This window comes from Periplaneta americana, chromosome 14 (genome assembly GCF_040183065.1).
Source record: "Periplaneta americana isolate PAMFEO1 chromosome 14, P.americana_PAMFEO1_priV1, whole genome shotgun sequence".
Lineage (NCBI taxonomy): Eukaryota > Metazoa > Arthropoda > Insecta > Blattodea > Blattidae > Periplaneta > Periplaneta americana.
This window is the reverse complement of record NC_091130.1, coordinates 141871037-141892265: the sequence shown is the minus strand read 5'-3', so window position 1 is coordinate 141892265 and position 21229 is coordinate 141871037. Positions and strand designations below refer to the sequence as shown.

The 21229-nt window shown below is 33.8% G+C and overlaps 1 long non-coding RNA gene across 1 annotated transcript in view; it reads left to right on the top strand.

Moving 5' to 3' along the window:
• The window catches only part of LOC138713770 (uncharacterized), a 428588-nt gene that overhangs the window by 101559 nt on the left and 305800 nt on the right, over positions 1-21229 (top strand). The gene's annotated exons all lie outside the window — the stretch shown is intronic.

Genomic DNA, 21229 nt, shown 5'->3' with positions numbered 1-21229 from the left:
TTGCACTTTTCAGCGACGACCACTGCTCTAGAGTTTAGACTTTACAGATGACAAGGGATTTATTGTTTCATCTATCCAATTTATTTTTATTTGAGTACATTATGCGTATCTAGATTTATTAATTGTATCATAACGAATAGAAAGAAGAAGTGTGCGCACTCCTATCTGTTCAGCATTGTCGACGGTGACCAAGAGAATTAGTGGCGCTGCGATCGGTATTGCTCAGTTGGAAGCGAATATCCATAAAAGAAGCAGTGGAGTGTTCGTTCATTTCGTTTGCTTTTTTAGTGTAATTAAGTGCGTTAAATACTTTAAGTGCCAATACACTAATCTGCAATTATTCGTACACGAGTGACAAGTGAGTAGCTCTCACGATTTATTTATTAAAGGACGAGATTATTATGTTTTTGTCGTGTTATATTTGAAGCAATGCCTTCGTGTTTTGTTCCGGGTTGTAGGGCGTGCGTGTTTCATTTGCTTATGCAAACAGAACGGACAATAAAAGAAAAATTGAGCGATGGAATGTGGGGCGACATATTTCACGAGTGCATAGCCAGTATTACCTCAATTGTAATTCAGCCACCGGGAACAGGATGCTGCTTGGATCATGCCATGGATATCATACCGAAACTAATTTTTCACTATATGAAATGTCGGTTCTTCTTCCGGACGAAACAAATCCGACGAGAACTCCAAGCTCCGAGAGCCGCCGAATCATCTCGTAAATTCTCCAAAGTGTCGGACAAGTAACTGTTGGTGAGTACATATTGCATGCCTACAAGCAGCCCTAAGTTAAGTTTTACATATTAAACTATTATTTGTTTTACAGTGTGATGTATATGAATGTGTTTTTCTTTCAAATAGTCTTAATGTTGTAAGTACAATGCCAGTTACGTACGTATATGGAGAGAAAGGTAAACAGTGCAACTTACGTTAAATGTATTTACGTACTTACACACGGAACAGACTGAGCGAACTCTGCACTAGCGCCGCGTGGTATCGGCCGTTTGAATTAACAGAGTGCGACCACTACTTCTTTCTATTCGTTATGATTGTATGTTAATGGAAGTCATTGTTGGATCCAACTAATTAGAAGAAGTATGCTCATGATATCAACTCTTATATTCAGTTATGTATTATCGAGGATCTCTAGTTTAAACTAGACCTGTTTTCTTCAATCCTTCCTTCGACTACTGTGTCATCCCTTATTCCGAATTACTAAACAATGAGTGAGGATCGACCGCAGAAATTTCTCCCTTCCTATCATCAGTCACCCTATTTAAACAATCCAATGTTAAATAAACACAGCTGCTTTTAATTCGCCCCTCATCGTTCATCTCCGATCTGCTTGTCCGTGATCGATTCCGTTTCCCTACTCAACGTAAACAAATACTCCAGAGGGACGCATGGCAGTCAGAAAAGTAAGTCTTGAGGGATAACGAACTCTTGGAAAGCTTTACTGTACTAAATAATGATATTGCAAAACTATCTGAAAGTTTGTGCTGTCACTATTTTCAGTTGTCCCAGATTCTAAAACCATTTACACACTCCGAAATGATCCCCCAGCCCTGAACTGCAAACATGGCCTTCGTACAATATAAACAGCCAACAAAGATCACAGCTAATCCCGCCTTAACTTACATAAGATACATTAATAAAAATGTCCAAACCTAATGCTATAAGCTTTATCTTTATCACCACAAGTTTAATTGAGTTAATTACGATTATGTATGCTAATTTTAAACAGTGCTTTGTCTTTGGAGCCTTTTATTTGCGATCTAACTACGGCTGAGCTATTTCCCCTCGCGATTTCTCAGCAACAGGAACAATATTGAAGTTCAGGTAGTACGAAACATGTTAGACCAGGCATGAGTGTAAGGGAGGGGAGGTAAATATGATCCAGTTCACTCCTTCCACAATATTTCAGACGTGTTTACATCACATTAACTTGGCTTCTCTTCCGCTTAGGGACATACAAAACTAATGCGGCATGCCGTTACATTAAACGTTTCAAATTAAGTCAAATACGTAATAATAGGCATTCATAAGGTCGCTATGACTTAGAATTCATTACAAATAATCACTTATAAGCTCTAGATCGCCTACACTGTTTGGTCAAGACGAGTCTGTCTATATTAGGATAAATACTATTATTACATGAACGTAAAGCAGTTACGAGATGATAGGCTGTTAGAAGTGTACACAAAATATTTTTCATCAGCTTCATTTTAGAAAAAAAAAATGTTCGCAGACATATTATGTAATTTTATATAATATTGTTATTGAATTTGGTATTCCCAAGAAAAAAGTTCGATTAATTAAAATGTGTCTCAGTGAAACGTACAGCAGAGTCCATATAAGCCAGTTTCTATCTGATGCTTTTCCAATTCACTGCGGGCTAAAGCATGGAGATGCACTATCACCTTTATTTTTAACTTCGCTCTAGAATATGCCATTAGGAAAGTTCAGGATAACAGAGAGGGTTTGGAATTGAACGGGTTACATCAGCTTCTTGTCTATGCGGATGACGTGAATATGTTAGGAGAAAATCCACAAACGATTAGGGAAAACACGGACATTCTACTTGAAGGAAGTAAAGCGATAGGTTTGGTAATAAATCCCGAAAAGACTAAGTATATGATTATGTCTCGTGACCAGAATATTGTACGAAATGAAACTATAAAATTTGGAGACTTATCCTTCTAAGAGGTGGAAAAATTCAAATATCTTGGAGCAACAGTAACAAATATAAATGACACTCGGGAGGAAATTAAACGCAGAATAAATATGGGAAATGCCTGTTATTATTCGGTTGAGAAGCTTTTTTCATCTAGTTTGCTGTAAAAAAATCTGATAGAATTTATAAAACAGTTATATTACCGGTTCTTCTATATGGTTGTGAAACTTGGACTCTCACTCTGAGAGAGGAACATAGGTTAAGGGTGTTTGAGAATAAGGTGCTTAGGAAAATATTTGGGGCTAAGAGGGATGAAGTTACAGGAGAATCGCTGCTCTAATCCAAACAGGTCTATTGAGTTACGTATTTTTCATCTTGTCTTGAACAAGGTGTGAAGTTGAGACGTTCCCTTATTCGAACTACTGACCATTCTGTATAAAACTGTTACTTACTCATTTCGGATGGGTATGTGTTTCTGTGAAGAGGCATATGACTCGGTTAAGAGAGGTGTTATATGATATTCTTATTGAATTTTGTATTCCCAAGAAACTAGTTCAATTAATTAAAATATGTCTCAGTGAAACATACAGCAGAGTTCGTATAGGTCAATTTCTGCTGTCAGATGCGTTTCCAATTCACTGTGGGCTAAAGCAAGGAGATGCACTATCACCTTCACTTTTTAACTTTGCTTTAGAGTATGCCATTAGGAAAGTCCAGGATAACAGAGGGTTTGGAATTGAACGGGTTACATCGGCTGCTTGTCTATGCGGATGACGTGAATATGTTAGGAGAAAAACCACAAATGATATCAATATCAAAATTCAAATTTAAATTAAAGAATCACATTCTAGTTCAAGGAATTGCTTGTTGAACACCTGTCAGGTTGCGCAACTTCGGCTTAACCCATGATATATAGTAAATATTGTAACTATGCTGTTGTAAAGTTGACAATTAATATGTAATTTATTTATTATTATTATTATTATTATTATTATTATTATTATTATTATTGTTATATGAATAGTATTATTATATTATTATCCACAAACGATTAGGGAAAACACGGGAATTTTATTGGAAGCAAGTAAAGAGATAGGTTTGGAAGTAAATCCCGAAAAGACAAAGTATATGATTATGTCTCGTGACGAGAATATTGTACGAAATGGAAATATAAAAATTGGAAATTTATCTTTTGAAGAGGTGGAGAAGTTCAAATATCTTGGAGCAATAGTAACAAATATAAATGATACTCGGGAGGAAATTAAACACAGTATAAATATGGGAAATGCCTGTTATTATTCGGTTGATAAGCTTTTATCATCCAGTCTGCTATCAAAAAATCTGAAAGTTAGAACTTATAAAACAGTTATATTACCGGTTGTTGTGCATGGTTGTGAAACTTGGACTCTCACTTTGATAGAGGAACATAGGTTAAGGGTGTTTGAGAATAAGGTGCTTAGGAAAGTATTTGGGGCTAAGAGGGATGAAGTTACAGGAGAATGGAGAAAGTTACACAACACAGAACTGCATGCATTGTATTCTTCACCTGACATAATTAGGAACATTAAATCCAGACCTTTGAGATGGGCAAGGCATGTAGCACGTATGGGCGAATCCAGAAATGCATATAGTGTGTTAGTTGGGAGGCCGGAGGGAAAAAGACCTTTAGGGAGGCCGAGACGTAGATGGGAAGATAATATTAAAATGTATTTGAGGGAGGTGGGATATGATGATAGAGACTGGATTAATCTTGCTCAGGATAGGGGCCGATGGTGGGCTTATGTGAGGGCGGTAATGAACCTCCGGGTTCCTTAAAAGCCAGTAAGTAAGTAAATAAGTAAGTAAGTAAGTGAGTATGTGTTTCTGAGACAGATATAAATATACATATGTTACATTAATGCAGCATGTTATCTTGTCTAGCGTGTGTTGTGATAAGAATTACATCCGTGAACTTTGAACATAATTTATTGCCGTTTTGCACAGATCTATCCTCATTTCCTCCTGACATAGTAGACTGCAGAGATCAATGGGTCATTAGAGTTGAGATCTTGTGGTTCTGACTGCAATAACTCGAAATGCTGGTAAAGTTATCGACATGCTCTATCTGTAGTCTGACTCAGCTTCCACAGTGCGAGGAAGCAACAGTCCTGAGTTACAGTCCCGCCTGAGACATGCTTATTTTTTATTGTACTGTGCTACATTGTCTTGGTTTGATGAGTGGCGTAGTTTAGACCAGGAATATTGTCCGTATCATATAAGTCACAATATCGAAAATGAAGGGCAACGGTGACCCTTGACACAGGCTGAAAAATGTCTATAGATACTGGAGAAGTTTTTAAAGATACAAAACATTTTTTCTTAATCTCAACGTCAATTATCACTCTGGAGTTTACGCTATACAGGGTGATTCAACAGGAATAGTAAATATTTTATTGGTGGTAGTATGCACTATCCTGGGTAAAAAAAATCATACCAACATGTGTCCAATTTTCAATAGGCCTAAGATGCATCTGTTTGTGTGTAAAGTATAACAAACTTTACAATTGAAGTAAAAATAAATTACTTAATGGTTAAATTCACTGCTATAATAACATTTATTTCTTATTTACAAGATATCATTACATTTTATCAGTTCAAAGTAATGGTTAAAAAGTTCCACCACTGGTTTTTTAATAATGTTTTACTCAGTCATACTTAGTAGCGGTGCGTCAATAAGAGCACGTGAACACCTTGTTTCCATTGAAGCACGACTAGTTTTATTATTGACGTAGGGGGGGGGGATGTATAATATCAGAATCGAGTATTTTAAACTTCCCGCATCTTGCATGAACTTATGTAAACTTGGCAACGTGCGTTCACCTTTAAGCCGTGCTCTTTGCAAGGAGGTTACAGGAATTACACGCATGCGCGGGACAAACTTGTCTTTAGCTGGCAACTTATGACTCGTCAAGAGCACAAAGCGTTAAGTGAACATTGAATCTACCCTACAGATGTCAGGTGCATCGATGCCTATCTTTCACTTGCTATATTTCGAGGCAGGGAATTTAATAGTCTGTATTTTAGCCCTGTAGGTGTCAGCATTTCTCACTGTTGGAAAGTTTACTTTGTGTGGGTCTGTGTACAGTGCTGCTACGAGAGTTTAGTTTGTGAATTACTATACTTTAGTGTTAGCATAACAGCATAGTGTAGCTTTCAAACACGTGCTGGCAGACCGTGATAGTGGTATGAAGTGAAGAATCTGTATGGTGGTGTATATTATTTAAAAATAATATTTACTGGCATCTATTTATAGTAATCAATCTATGGCAATGGGATTACAGTAGTGGTATAGGCTATAGTGTATCAGTGTGCTGTGAACCAAAATATATTACACAACACACTCTTTTTTAAATAACGGTATTGTGGTAGGTTATGTATTAGTTTTTAACAAACATAAACAATAAACCCGTTCAAGCAATTTTGAACATAAAGAACTGGGTAAACTGACTTACTAGGACAAATTTGAAATAAAAAGGTTGGGTTTCATTATTATTATTATTATTATTATTATTATTATTATTATTATATATTTTGACCTTATACACGATTTTTTCGATAGTGAAACATTGGAATCATGACATTTCCTATTAAACGTATGATTTCAAATTCTCTTCGATTTTGGAACACAAAATTGTGAACACGCGTAATATTTTATCACGAGCCGCCACTGGTCATACTATAATATGCTCATTACATGTGACGTAACTGTACCTTAATGACATCCATTAAAGTAGGCCTACTGCTATTCATTGTTACTCCAACTGTCGATTTCTAACTAATCATATGCGATATTGATAAATATCGTATGCGCAACAATCCACAAGCGTTGAAAGCAGCAATCTAAAATGACTGGCACACACTAAACAAGCATCAATATGTATTTAAAAATAAAATAAATTCTATTCATGTTAATTTTAATATTCTAATAAATTTAATTTATTTCCTGTGTTTTAATGTGTCTTGCTTTGAGATTAAAATCGTCAAACCAAAGTAATGTAAAAAATGAATAAATACGGCGTACACGTAAAAGTGCTCCGTGCCTGCTATCTGTTGCACTACTCGGGAACACACTGAAAAGCCATTCATGGTCCGTGCCTGTCATCTGTACCAATAGTCGAGAACACGCTGAAAATACACTCATGTTCACCATTTCATTATCAGCAAAGTTACAAGGTAAGTTATTTGTAAAAACTCAAAGCTTAGCTCGTTTCATAAACATACTCGCGCCTTAATTGCTACCATTAAAGGCTCATGGCATAATATACTATTATTGTTTGTTTACATAATATCATTACATTTTATCAGTTTCAAGTAATGGTTAAAAAAATTCCACAACCGATGTTGTAATTATTTTAATAACATTTATTTTGATAAATAAAATTATTGCACAAAAATATATTAATGAAACATACACCTTTCGATCAGTTATCTTATAAATGTAACAAATATTAAATTTTTTATGAACTGTCAACGGAAGAACAATTATCTTGAAATGAACAACCACAGTTACGTGAAAAGAAAGTTGTAGACATTTAATAGGTAAAGTAATTTCTTATGCAAGTTACCAATGCAATTATTATAAGCAGACCAAATTCTTTTGACAGTGATAAGTCTAAACAAGCAGTTCCTATTTCATAATTTTCGAATATGAACAATGCCACCTTCGCACAGTGGGGCCAAATCAGCTTATTCTCAGCAAAAAAAAAAAAGATGTTATTGTCTCAATGTTATTTACATAGCAGCAAAAGTAGTTCTTGTTTTTGTAAAGCTATTGTAACAAGGAAGAAAAAACCACACTAATTTTGAAATAAAGAGAGGAGAAATCTTAAAGAGGGAGTAGGCATGACCCTTCGTGGCATTTAAATATATAGCGTACGAGTTTAAAAATGGCGGCAGAAACACCTGTTGGAAGAGGAAGATACAGGGACATCATTTTATTTTTACTAACATTTTTAATATTAACCTGGCTATACCTTTAGAGAACCGGAAACACCGCTTGCTCCCCCCTCCAAGACTGGAGTTCGATGATACTGGCGTAAAACACAAATCACTCTACTAGGTATAGGAAGGAAGAAAAGTAGTTCATCCATTTACGTAAACTAGGAAATATCGCGATTTTGAGTTTGATAATTTTCATTAGGTTTTTCTTTAATCAAAGTACAGTACTGTATTAAGAATAAGTGTTTTTACTCACGAAGTGAGTTATCCATGTGAACGTATTCATTATGCAGTGTATATTATACTATCTACAGCACATTAGCGTACAATATAGAGAAAGAAGTTAAATTGAAAAATAATCACAATATGAATATTTAAACACAATTTTGAAAATGGTGGCCGTTCATATCGATACAGGCTTCAGTTCTTTTGTGCATATTATCGCACTATAGACTATTGCATCTAATTCCAATTGCCAGTTTCGTCCTTCGTACTAGTAACTCATATTGAAATAATTCTGTACCTACTCTACGTACTGTAAATTCAATCTTCACTTCTGCCCGACCCGAAAATATAAAATTACTCAGACATGCTATCTACTGTCCGTCCAAGTGGTTATGCATCAGGATTGTAGAAAGGGAGGAAATCACGTGACAGTTAATTACTTAACGAGACCCTTTTATTTAAGTTAAATTAAACAGCTGTATAATATTACGTAAACTTCCAATTCCTAAGAGAAATTAATGTTTTCAGAAAAGAGCTAAGACAGCCCAGCTATTACAGAGGGGCGAGCAGAAGCAGGTGGGGGAAATCGGGATGCGACGTAGGCAAACGGACAGTACCTGTACGAAAATAAGATTCAATATTGAAAGCTCTTTCGTCACTGGAAAACGCGAACATATTTCTGGAACGTACTATACTCAGTGACTCAGTACTGCTTACTATCTGTGGTTTTGGTTCTGTGTGGAGTTGGAACTTCCTTAGTAGAAGGGGTGGGAGTGAAGTACATTCAAAAACTCAGGTACAATAAAAATTGAAGTAAAAATAAAATGATGTCGCCGTACAAATGAAACTTGGTGAAATGATTCATAACAATATTTAGAATGTTTTAATGTAAAAATCTAAAAATCGCATTTTAGGCCATATAAGTATTCTACCCGTTTTTCAGTTCAGTTCTCCCTTAAATTTTCCAGTAGCTTTCATAACTGTTAGTCCTAATTATCTAATGATGTACACGCGTTGTGTCACCAATTGGACCTAACGTAGGCTATCTCATCCTCGACTGCGGGGTGAGTTATCAGTTGACATTACATTACTACTCATGTTACGAAACAGATCTGCGACATTAATGTTTGCCAGATTATCCACATCGCAATTTTTCTGATGCAAGAATCCCACCTGAACTACACCACGTGTCTTATAAAATTTAGGCCTGCTTCATCACATTCGTACAGGTAGACTTGAAATAAATTGGAATACATTCAGCAGATGGCGTATGGTCAGGAATTCCGTATGTCAAAAAAAATTGTAATTGTTCCCGTATTGTTAACTTTAAAGAAACGTTCCACCCGAAATGAAAGAAAAAGAATAAAATCTATAACATTTTTATTTTTAAAGAGTTTAACGGAAGGTAATTTTCGATAAGGAAAATGTATCTTTTCCTTCTCCACGATGTAGGTGTATTTCTTCTGCCCTTTTCAGTTATATTATTTTGGAACAGAATTATTATTTTTTAAATTATTTATTGATTTATTTACTTATTTATTTATTTATTTACTTATTTATTTACTTATTTATTTATTCGTTTATTTGTTTGTTGATTTATTTATTTGTTTGTTTATTTGTTTATTTATTTATTTATGTATTTATTTATTTATTCATTTATTCATTCATTTATTCATTGACTCATTCATTCATTCATTCATTCATTCATTCATTCATTCATTCATTCATTCATTCATTCATTCATTCATTCATTCATTCATTCATTCATTCATTCATTCAACGAAAGGAAATTTTTGATAAGGAAAATGTATCATTTCCTTCTCCGCGATGTAGGTGTATTTCTTCTGCCCTTTTCAGTTATATTATTTTGGAACAGAATTATTATTTTTTAAAATTATTTATTGATTTATTTACTTATTTATTTATTTACTTATTTATTTATTTGTTTGTTTATTTGTTTATTTGTTTATTTATTTGTTTATGTATTTATTTATTTATTTATTCATTTATTCATTAATTTATTCATTGATTCATTGATTGATTGATTGATTGATTCATTCATTCATTCATTCATTCACTCATTCATTCATTCATTCATTCATTCATTCATTCATTCATTCATTCATTCATTCATTCATTCATTCATTCAACGAAAGGAAATTTTTGATAAGGAAAATGTATCTTTTCCTTCTCCGCGATGTAGGTGTATTTCTTCTGCCCTTTTCAGTTATATTATTTTAGAACAGAATTATTATTTTTAAAAATTATTTATTTATTTATTTACTTATTTATTTGTTTATTTGTTTACTTATTTGTTTATTTATTTATTTGTTTATTTATTTGTTTGTTTATTTATTTATTTGTTTGTTTATTTATTTATTTATTTGTTTATTTGTTTATTTATTTGTTTGTTTTGTTTGTTTATTTATTTATTTATTTATTTTGCTAATAATATTTTAACATAAAATATAATATATACAGAAAAAACTTTAGCTCGCCCCTGAAAGTGTAGAACTCGTGCTCAGGGGCGGATTCCTGAATTGAAATTAAGAAGTATATAATACAGTTTGTTTTAAGTCTGCTACACAATAAGAATATATAAATTTAAATTCACAACTTTTTAAATTTAATACTAGAACTATTAGTATTGATAAGATTAGGGTATTTAAATATAAATTTGTTATATATTCTTGGGCCTAAATTACTACTATGATTAAATACTGTAGCAGTGTTGCATTTTGGTTCAAACAATGTTAAAGAATTCATACCGTTTGTTTCATAACTATGAGAATACAATTCAAAATTATTTCGATTTTAGGTATGAATTCTATTAATGCAATATAATAAATTTGTCTTATTTCAAGAACATTAAGTCTAAAAACAATTTTTGAGATGGAAAATCAATAGTGTTATGAAGACATATTTTAATTATTTTCTTCTGTAATAATTAAAGTGTGTTAAAATGGTCCGTTTTTTTAAATAAACGACTGTTGTCTTACGAAGCTTCAGTTATTTTTCAAGCTGATGTCTTAGGCACATCTACTTGTTGGGCTAATGATTTCGTGGAGAAAGTGTTGTAGCCTATAGCCTATCTTATAGGGTTTCTCTTCTATTAGAAATCTATTTACCCCTTTCCTTTCTTTTTATTAAAAACAAGCCGGTTTATCTCACCGGTCCCATACACTGACCGAAATTTTATGAGAAAATTCTCTCCCCATGAAGACTCGAAGCAGCGAGCATTCCGTAACGCCGGTCCAGGTCTTATGCCTCAGACCACGACAATGTGGTGCGGAACTTAATTTCTTTAGGAAAAGAAATAAACCTACCCCATGATTCGCCATTAATGCGTAGCTGCCGATTTCGCGGAATAATACGCCCGCACTGTATTTTCGCAAAGACAACAGAAATCATGCTATGGGCTTTTATCTCCCCTAAAGTGTTAGATACTCCATTATCGAGGTCTTTTATCTCGAGTGCATAAGATAAAAATACTTAAAACTGTTTTTATCATTGACGTCAAATAAAGTTTCAATGTTATTTATGGAGGGAAACCTGGCGCATTATGAAGATTTTTTTTTTCAAACTGTGAAAATATGAAATAAATATTTCAATTCTAAAATATTTCAGTTCTTAAATAATTTGTAACACGTTTATAATAGGCCTATTAGTTACAAACTAAGTTTTTACAGATTAATAGCTTTTTATACAGGGTGATTCACGAAGATTTAACGTCACTTATGGAGCTTATTTCCGAAGACATTCTGAGCAAAAAAGTCATATAAACATTTGTCCTAATCTCAATATATTCAAAGTTACACTAATTTGAAGTTGTTAGTAAAATACCTTTTTTCTTTAGTTTTAAGGGTAACAAAGTGTTACAAATAGAGAATAAACTATTTAGAAGTGTAATTTCTTTAATTAGCTAGTATTCTGAAGCTAAAACTGTGTTGTTAATTGCTTTGTACAGATTTTATTTTTCAATTTTTAACTAAAAATGACATCATTCTTACGCACTTATCACAAAAATTGTTACAAATCATATGACTTTACTTTAGGAACTTGATTCTTTATAGTTTAATTATGCATCCTAATGTACAGTCTTAAAGAATTTACAAAAGTGGCGTGATTTGTAATAATTGTTGTGATAGGCCTAAATGCATAAGAAGATATAATTTTGTAGTTAAAAATAAAAAAAAAAATTCTGTGCCAAGCAACTATGGAATTCACAACACATTTCTAGCTTCAGAATACTAGCTAATTAAAGAAATGATATTCCTGAATACTTCATTCTTTATCTGTAACATTCTTTTACCCTTAAAACTCAAGAATAATGGTATTTCACAATAAATATACGTAATAAAACAATTCGTCGATAGATGGCAGTAATTAGTCGTTTTAAGTCGCGACGCTGTTATTCCCGGCGTGACTTCTCCTCTTTGCTTACGTCTTAGGAAGTCAAGGCTCTATAAAGTGTCTAGGTAGGTAGTATCGTTCGCCATTTTTGTTCTTTCGTTGCCGAGCTACCAGGCGAGGAATCTATTTGCCACACCGTTAAACATTATCATGTCGTAGCTCCTATGATAATAAATCAAACTCACTGTAATTCAACAAATAATTGAGCGGCAAATGATATCTTCGTGTGCTTTCTGCGAACGCCAACGAAAGAGCCAAAATGGTGGGCGATTATATTAAGTATTTATCGAGCCTTAGGAGATGCATGACGTCTTTATCAGCGAATCACAAGACGCACACGTTTAAATGTAGCCGACCTGCAACGTGATTGGCTGCCGGAAATTAGAGCGACGGGACTGTACAACCCTAGAGCATCTAGGTTGACAACTCTGAATTCAGTAAAATCAACTTCCAATTATTGTTTATCCTAACGATGAAAAAACAAACTATCGTGAAAAAATCCTAGTTACCATACCGATAACGGGAATGGTTTAGAGCAGGGATGTCGAACAGCGCTCTCAAACTGTGAAACGATTAATACTGTTGCCTACCGTCGCTGAGCTGAAACGACAGTCAGTCAGCTCGCTGTAGCAGTGTTCTGTACGCAGTGTGTTTACCAACTCTGGCGGTATGGATATGGAACGACGATTCAATAGTGAGTGGACAGATAAATATTTATTTATCTTAAAGTACGGAAAGGCACATTGCTTAATATGTAGAAAAGAACTTGGATACATTAGCCATCATAATATTAAAAGGCATTTTAATTCTACACGTCATGCTGAAGCTTATGGACCAGAAAAGTTATCCGGTTTCACTCGTGAAAAGGCTGTAGAAGAATTAAAATGAAGATTGAATTCAGAAAACCTTCCATCTTCATCGGGTGTTAGTAGAATAAGCTTGGTTCGTGCTAGCTACAAACTTTGTGAAATTATTGCAACGGCTTCGAAGCTATGTACTGACGGAGAATTTGTGAAAGGCTGTCTCATAGCTGTTGCAAAAGGGATATGTCCGGAATACGTTAATGATTTTAAATATTTTTGCAGAGCGCGTATCATAAATGGGAGATAACTTGGAGGAAGAACTGATGGCAATGATGAAAAGTTTCACTTATTACTCAGTATAGCTGTTGATGAAAGTACCAACCGGATAGATACGGCGCAGCTAGCTACAGTGTATTCATAAGGAGTGTCGATTCAGATTTCAATGTTCATGGAGATCTTGTAGATGTCATATTACTAAAGGATCGAACTCGAGGAGAAGATATTTTTGAATCTGTAACAAAAACTATGAACAAATTTCAAGTCACGCTAAAAGTAATTAATGTTATACATCAAAACAGTTTACGTTTCTGAACTTGAAGTTGCACTGCTACAACATATACACACAAAGTTGATATTTTAAACATGATATTAACAACATTATTATTATGATTTACCTATTTCCGTCACTAACGAACAACATTCATGGAATGACCCAGTAGATAAAACATTATATTATCAGAGTTCATCAAGTGCAAATCTAAACTGTAATCAATTGGTAAGATATATAAAAGTTATCCAAGTACCAGCCGCCGCAGTTTCGCTTTTGTTTACTATCATTCGGCCGAACTGCCTGCTACCTGTGTTCAAGCGTTGCACGGTAAGGGAGGAGTGAAGGCTCTGCAGTTCACAGCTCGAGAGCGCTGTTCGACATCCCTGGTTTAGAATATCAAATTTCATATTTTTCCTGTCTGTAATTATATGTCTACGGTTCCATTATATAGAATATGTGACACTGCTAAACTGTTCAAAAACCCGAAACACTGTACTGGTGAGGTAGTACATCAAGTGCTACTTGAAATTTTATATGGGAATTCCTCGACTTGATAGAATCTGACAGAAGCGACCCCATCCACGAATGCGCTGAACCCGTGACTGATAAATTAGCTGACAGGCATGTAAATAAAGTTCCGGTCGTAATTGTTTTATAAAGCTCTTCAACGTCATACCTCATAATTACTTCTTTCACATCATTGTCTCTCCTATTTAGTCTGCATATCAGATTTTATCACATTGTCTGAACATATAAAAATAACTCCTGAGAAAAAATGGTTGCACTGCCAAGCGCACTGACCTTAAGAGTTTCCATTGTACACTGTAGACAAGTTTTCCCTGTTGTAGGACATGGAGGTTCATAGGGTAGCGGAAAGCTCCACCATTTGCAGACAATCGGCTTCAGTAGCAGTAGGGATTGGCCCATCTGTCCTACATGCTTTTCTCCTTTACGCCTTTCTCCCTGGTATTCGTTTGTGTTGAGGCTGAATCGATCCTAGGTCTACGAGTATAGTACAGACCGAAGGATTAGGTCAATTGAAAAAATCCATGATCTCGCCTGAAATCGAACTCGCGACCTTCGGGTTTGTAGCATAGCGCCTTTACCGGTATGATGCAATGTTCCCGCATACTGGAGGTGTTTTTATTACTGTGCTGATCGATGCTAAGATCATGAATATCTACAAGGTGAGGGGCTTTAAGACTATTCGTTATTTTTAATACATAATCAGAAGTAACCTACTTCCGTCTGAATGAGAAGGCCTACTGAGGAATAGTCTTCAATTCTGAAGATGAATTTATGACATTCAACGACGCTACATTAATATTTTTGTCTTGCATTAGTATCGATACTAACCCCTTGTGTTGTAATATATATATATATATATATATATATATATATATATATATATATATATATATATAAATAATTTGAATTGGTATTGGAAATTACGGGAAAACGGTTGAACGGATTTTAATAAATGACCCCTCATTTTGAAGCTTGGACCCCAAAGTTTTTCAGAAAAATAGTAGTTTTCAGTGAAATGTTAATTTTCCTATATCATATTCCTATTTTCCAAAATCCATCTGTCGTCAGTTTTGAGAATTCAGAATAAAACAAAACACACACTACAATAAAGAATATTACACGAAGGCCATGACCAGCAGGATTGCTGACGTATTTATAGCTCAAATTCAAATGGTTATTAAAAACTTCAAGGCTTCACTAAATAGTAATATACGTTACAAGAGCGGTATGTTGGCGTTTTCATGGTCGAGGAAAAGATTGAAAAAGCGAAACGTAGTTAAGCTTTTTTAATTTCCGAGGACATGAAAACAAACATACCGCTCGTGTATCGTACATTATTTTGTGCGAAGATCGTTTATTACATACCTGAAAGACGAATTTCTAATTAGTTACAATGAAATCTCCATCTTGGTTTCTGTTTAATGACGGCAACTTCGGAAATCCAAAATATCTCTCTTCAACATTGTTGCTATAAAATGTTTTCTGTGTTTACTATACTCCAGCAGGCCGTGATATACGTCTGTCTTTTTTTCCCCCCAGTCTATAAATGCGAACTTAAAACAAACGGTAAGGTTATGTAATGATTTATTTTTCATTTTAATATTTTAACAATATTATTTATATAACATATTGCAGTAATAACATCGGCATCTGGAATATTGTTGATTTTTTCACGGCTTCCTTAATGTTACTTGTATCTGGAATGCAATAAGTTTCGTGGAGTAGTAGACTTTACTTAATGTTTGCAAATATTTAAAAACAATAATTAACATTGCAATTTAGGTGAAATTGCAGTCGTAAGTTTCAATTTATAATTATTACTATGTTAAACGTCTCTAAAAATAATATGTTATAATCCTAAAGCAGTAAATGAATGTCGCGCTTAAGCGGTAAGAAGAGGGAAATTGTTATGTGTGTTACGTTGGGAATACTGAATGTGGTATTTCACACTTACCGCGTATTGGTTCAGTGCGGAAAACGAGCAAATACGCACGATCTCGCACAAAATAATTTACAGGTCTGATTGTGTAGCGTGTAATTTATGAGTACAGCTGTGTATTGGATATTAAAAACTACAAAACTGCAGGGTGGTTTGATGACATTATTACCATTAGAAATGAAATATTATGCCATGATGAGACTATTTTTCATTAATTATATTACATATTATTAATGCTATATAGATGATATGAAAGTGAAACGTTTTCGGGTTATATAAGTGGATGTAGAGAATACTTTAAGTTAGATCTTCATTTCTATAATTTACTGAGTGGCGGCTATATAGTACATATAGTATATGTTACTGAAAACTACAAATTTACGTAAGATAATAATATTATTAAATATAAAATATTTTTATAGTTATTAATCAAGTGGGGTTGGGTCTTTTTCATATATTTAATGGTGGTGTGGTGTAGATATTTATATGCGTGATTCTCTTCAGTATTGACGTAAAAATAACAGTTCCGAAGGTAAAATAAGAGACCTACAAAGTAAGCTTATTGTAGTCTCCCGATCATTTCAGCAAGATTTCTTAGCAGGATAAAATGATTTTACCCTCTACATTTCAAAGTAGTTCACGAAACATGCAGCAGCTATACCAAGATGCTATGTCTATTGTTCGAAAGCATGGAAAAACTGACATTTTTTTAACTTTCACTACAATCCACAATGACCTGAAATAGCTATTGTTTTACTCCCATATGATTAACTCACTGATCGTTCTGACATTGGTACTTGCGTTTTCGCGTTCAAACTCAAAAACTGAACATGTATAGGTTCAAGAAAATGTATTTGGGATAAAAAACCATTCAGAGGGAGTATGTTTCATTATTATGAAAGCAAATAACTTTCACAACATCTGGTATTTTTCATTGAAAATAAATCCGAAAAATGTTTATTTGAATGTCTAACGAACTTAGTTTGCAGCAGTTGCTGCACAAGCCACTAGTATATTATAAAATCCTTCCATATATATTTCAACTAGACTATGAATATAATTAAGACTTCATAGTACTATTAAGATTTATTTGACATGACTCATATTCTAGCTGTGGAACTATGTACGAATACCATGGAACGTAAATAAATACAAATAGAAATTTACCTAATTCATTAACAGATCTGATAACCCATACTCATGCTTAAAAGTTTTTATTTGTTAGAATTAATAATACAGAGTGATCCATTTGGGTATGGATAAAATAAAAACACCGTGAAACATTTACTACTGAACTTCATTTGTTGAAACTTTGTGCATACAACACTGAAAGATGGGAGATTCCTCAGAGCTCAACATGACCCCCATTGCGCACCCTACACAACTCATAACGGTAACATAAGAGGGGTGATTTGTTGGAAAGCTTGAGTAATTTTTACTCTCAGATCATCAATGTTCCTGGTTTTCTGTGAATAGACATTGCCTTTAACAAAACCCCACACGAAGAAGTCAGGAGGGGTTAGATCTGGGAAGTTTGGGGACCAAGCCAAGAGATAGCTGCTTCTCGTACTGGGTTTCGCCTGCGACCTCCTGCATGTTTTTTTTTTTAACACAGAACCTGTTTCTATGTTTGATACAACAACATTATGGAATCGTATTTAGGTACATTACGCACAACATATTCACGTCGAAGTTTCAGCACTGAGTGTAGCCTACTACTCAAAGTTTAAAAAAATATTGGCTTAAAGCTCTAAGAGAACATTTTCTACTGTTGTTTACATTCACAAAATATTTTTAAAAATTTTTTCCTTATGTGATTCAAAGTTGAAATTGCAGAATATTAATTTTGAAATGTCACAGAATTAGAATAGACTACGTATTTTCTTTTCTTTCTTTTTTTTTTTATAATTTCAACCCAATCCAGCCCATACTTTCCTTAAATGTCGATTATCTTTAAAAGTGGGAGTATTCATTTCTCCCCACACTCTGGGCCATGTGGTTGGCTTTACCTTTACTTACTAATGAACTGTAAATATTATTAAGGATTTTATACTGGTATTTAGTGTTTTAGTTATGAAGTAGAAAAATTAACAGCCCATTGAAATAATAAGAGGAGAAATAGATGAAAACAAAACAAGGAAGTGAATACAAACACTGAATTAGGAATGTCTAACAAGAAAACGAACTTCACTGACCAGAGATAATAGTGAATACAGGATTACTTACGAGAATAGGATGGCGCCCTGCGCTGACACGTGTACTGGTCGCTGAACGTTCACTACTGGAGTTTTTAAAATATTCATTCACGTATTATTACAGACGTCGTTAAGGGATATATTCCTTTCCTTCAGTTTCTGCACTGAAAAGTAGAATTGATTCCGAAAGACATCGAAGCAAGTCGTGTAACACCACATCTAAATTATTAGTCTCGCTCCAGCCCTCTTCGGTTTATTCAATTGCTGAGCAGTAATCGATACAACTCAAGCCAAGGTCTAGAACATCGTGCTTTCTGAGCACATCAAGCTGACAGTCGCACAAAAGCTGTTTTCTGGCGTTTTCAAATATGTAACATAATGACAAATTCTGACAATTTCCTTGCTTCTTTTACAAATCTAGTTGGATGACACCGTAAAGTACTGTTACTACGTTTTAGTGATTTACAAGCGTGTACTGAAGATTCTTCAACAAACTAATTCATGTGAAACACACTAATTTTGAGGGTGTGAATTGAATACGCTAACCGTTATTCCACAGCTGTTGACGAGAATAGTTATGTACTGTATTAATAACATAAAATACGGGAACTATAAATTCTGCAGCTAAAGGGGATAAATGTTGTTCCTGGCAGGGTCAAATTAATACTTATTCAGCAGGAGACCTATGATTTTCCTGGGAGGTACGATCCCTGGCATCACCTTCATCAATTCGTACCCTACTAATTCCATTGTAAGTACTTGTAATGATGTATGGTATTATTCAATAAAGCAATTAAGGAAAAAACATTAATAATACAACCCATAGAAATTTAACTAAATTTATTTCGGTAGAAGATGTGATCTGTGAAGGGAAGTAACAATCCATACACATTCCCTTTTTTTGTAATAGACATCTGAATGACATCCCACTGACTTCAAAATACGTTCTTAAAAGTTCGTTTTTTATGAGCAGACCACTATTTTACATTAAATATTTCGAATTGAGTTACTTACAGTATTTAGTAACCTGTCCTTGTAAATTTTATGTTATATTATTGGCTAAGACCACACCGTACACGAGCCTGGTTCTTGCGGTAGTGGTAGAAACATTTTTGTTTTATAAATGTAATTTGTACTCGCTAGCTAGTTAAATAAATAAATAAATAAATAAATAGTTCATCTTGAAAAAAAAACTCCAGAACTTTGACTTTCGTCTTACAATATCTCAAAAATATATTAAAATCAAGCACCTACCGTTATAGGCCTAAATAAGAAAATAATCAAAACTCGCCAAACGTATTCACTATTTTTGACTTTGAAATCCACGAACAGATTTTTTTTTTTTTTCGTCCACTACTAACGCAACAATTTTATTTTCAGATCTGTCTGTATTAATGCTAAAAGTTTTCAATTCTAAAGACTAAGTGACCTAAGAAGATTAATTTCATTTTTGTTTTGTTACCGATAAGCTGCTATAATTTAATGTGTAACACTTTTATTAAGCCGCCAATGCTTATCTACTGTAATAGTCATTATAAGAGAAAGTTATAATCGCCCCATTAAAAGGCAAGACACAACAGAACTCAAAGACAGAATAACAAAAACGACCAAACAAGTGTTCTTTTATAAAAGTTTTTGTATTGGTGTTATACTATAAGTTTTATATTGCATTTTAGAAATTGATTGATATTAAGTAAGCTTAGTATTACTATTAGCACTAATTACTAGTAGACAAGCGACATCCTTAAATGTATCACACACTTAATCACGAAAAGAAGTTCACAGAACGCACACACCAATGGCTAGGTTTTCAATCATTTACAAATGTTAATTGTTAATTTTAATTATAATGCATCTGAAGATGATACAAAAAATGGTATCGAAAACGTTCATGTAAAAATCTTATTCATATAAATGACTATTATAGTAGATAAGCATTGGCGGCTTAATAAAAGTGTTACACATTAAATTAGACCTAAGAAGAGTTTTAATTCAAATTATTTCTTGAGTTATAGTTTGATAATTGCAATACACAACGGAAACAGGCTAAATAAATTAATAAAATTGAATGAAGTTAGATCGTAGTTCTGCCACTTGCCGTATATGTCGCTAGTAGTTAACACGATAAGTCTGTGTCTGGTTGAAACGCTGCAGTGGCATTACGTGGAACTACATAAAACAAATGAATTTTATTCACGGCTCTGTGTAATCAATGTAGGAAGTGCTGTGCCGATTATTTCAATATAAATGAATGGATTATTTATATTTGACTAATTTTGTCATTGGTTGTAATCCTCACCACATAATATATCCATTACCCCTGCCGGGAATCGAATCACGGACCGTTTGTATGAGAAGCACATACTCTATCCAGAGACTCAGACTGCGGAGAGCAGAAAGAATAGAAAGCAAAATGTTAAACTTCCGGTAGAATATTTTATTTTACTTTATTGTTATGAAGAGCCCGGATGTTAGGCAAAATGCCTTTTTTAAACTGAGTGTATGTATGAAAGTCCTATTAGAGATAAACACGTTTCCTCACATTTGGGGACGATAGGCCCAATTTTTATTTTGCCTTTTTTGCCTATTTTAACTCCCGTTGCCTATTTTAAGATTAAATGCCTTCTATAGAATTTTTTTGTCGTTATTGTACATTTTCTATATTTTAATGCATTTAAAATAAACCGCACATAAATCATATCAAAAAACAAAAAAGAACGGTTGTACAAATTAAAAATATATATTCACCTCACACAAATATTTGCTGAGAATGTTATTCTCCAGCAATACATATGTTTCCAAGAAGTCGTAAACTTTTCTCCCCTACAGATTCCGTATTTTATGACACTTAACAAAGATGTTTGAACAGTATAACCCTCAGTGCTCAGGTCACTTCGGGGTTTACCAGCGAAAGGAAAGGGG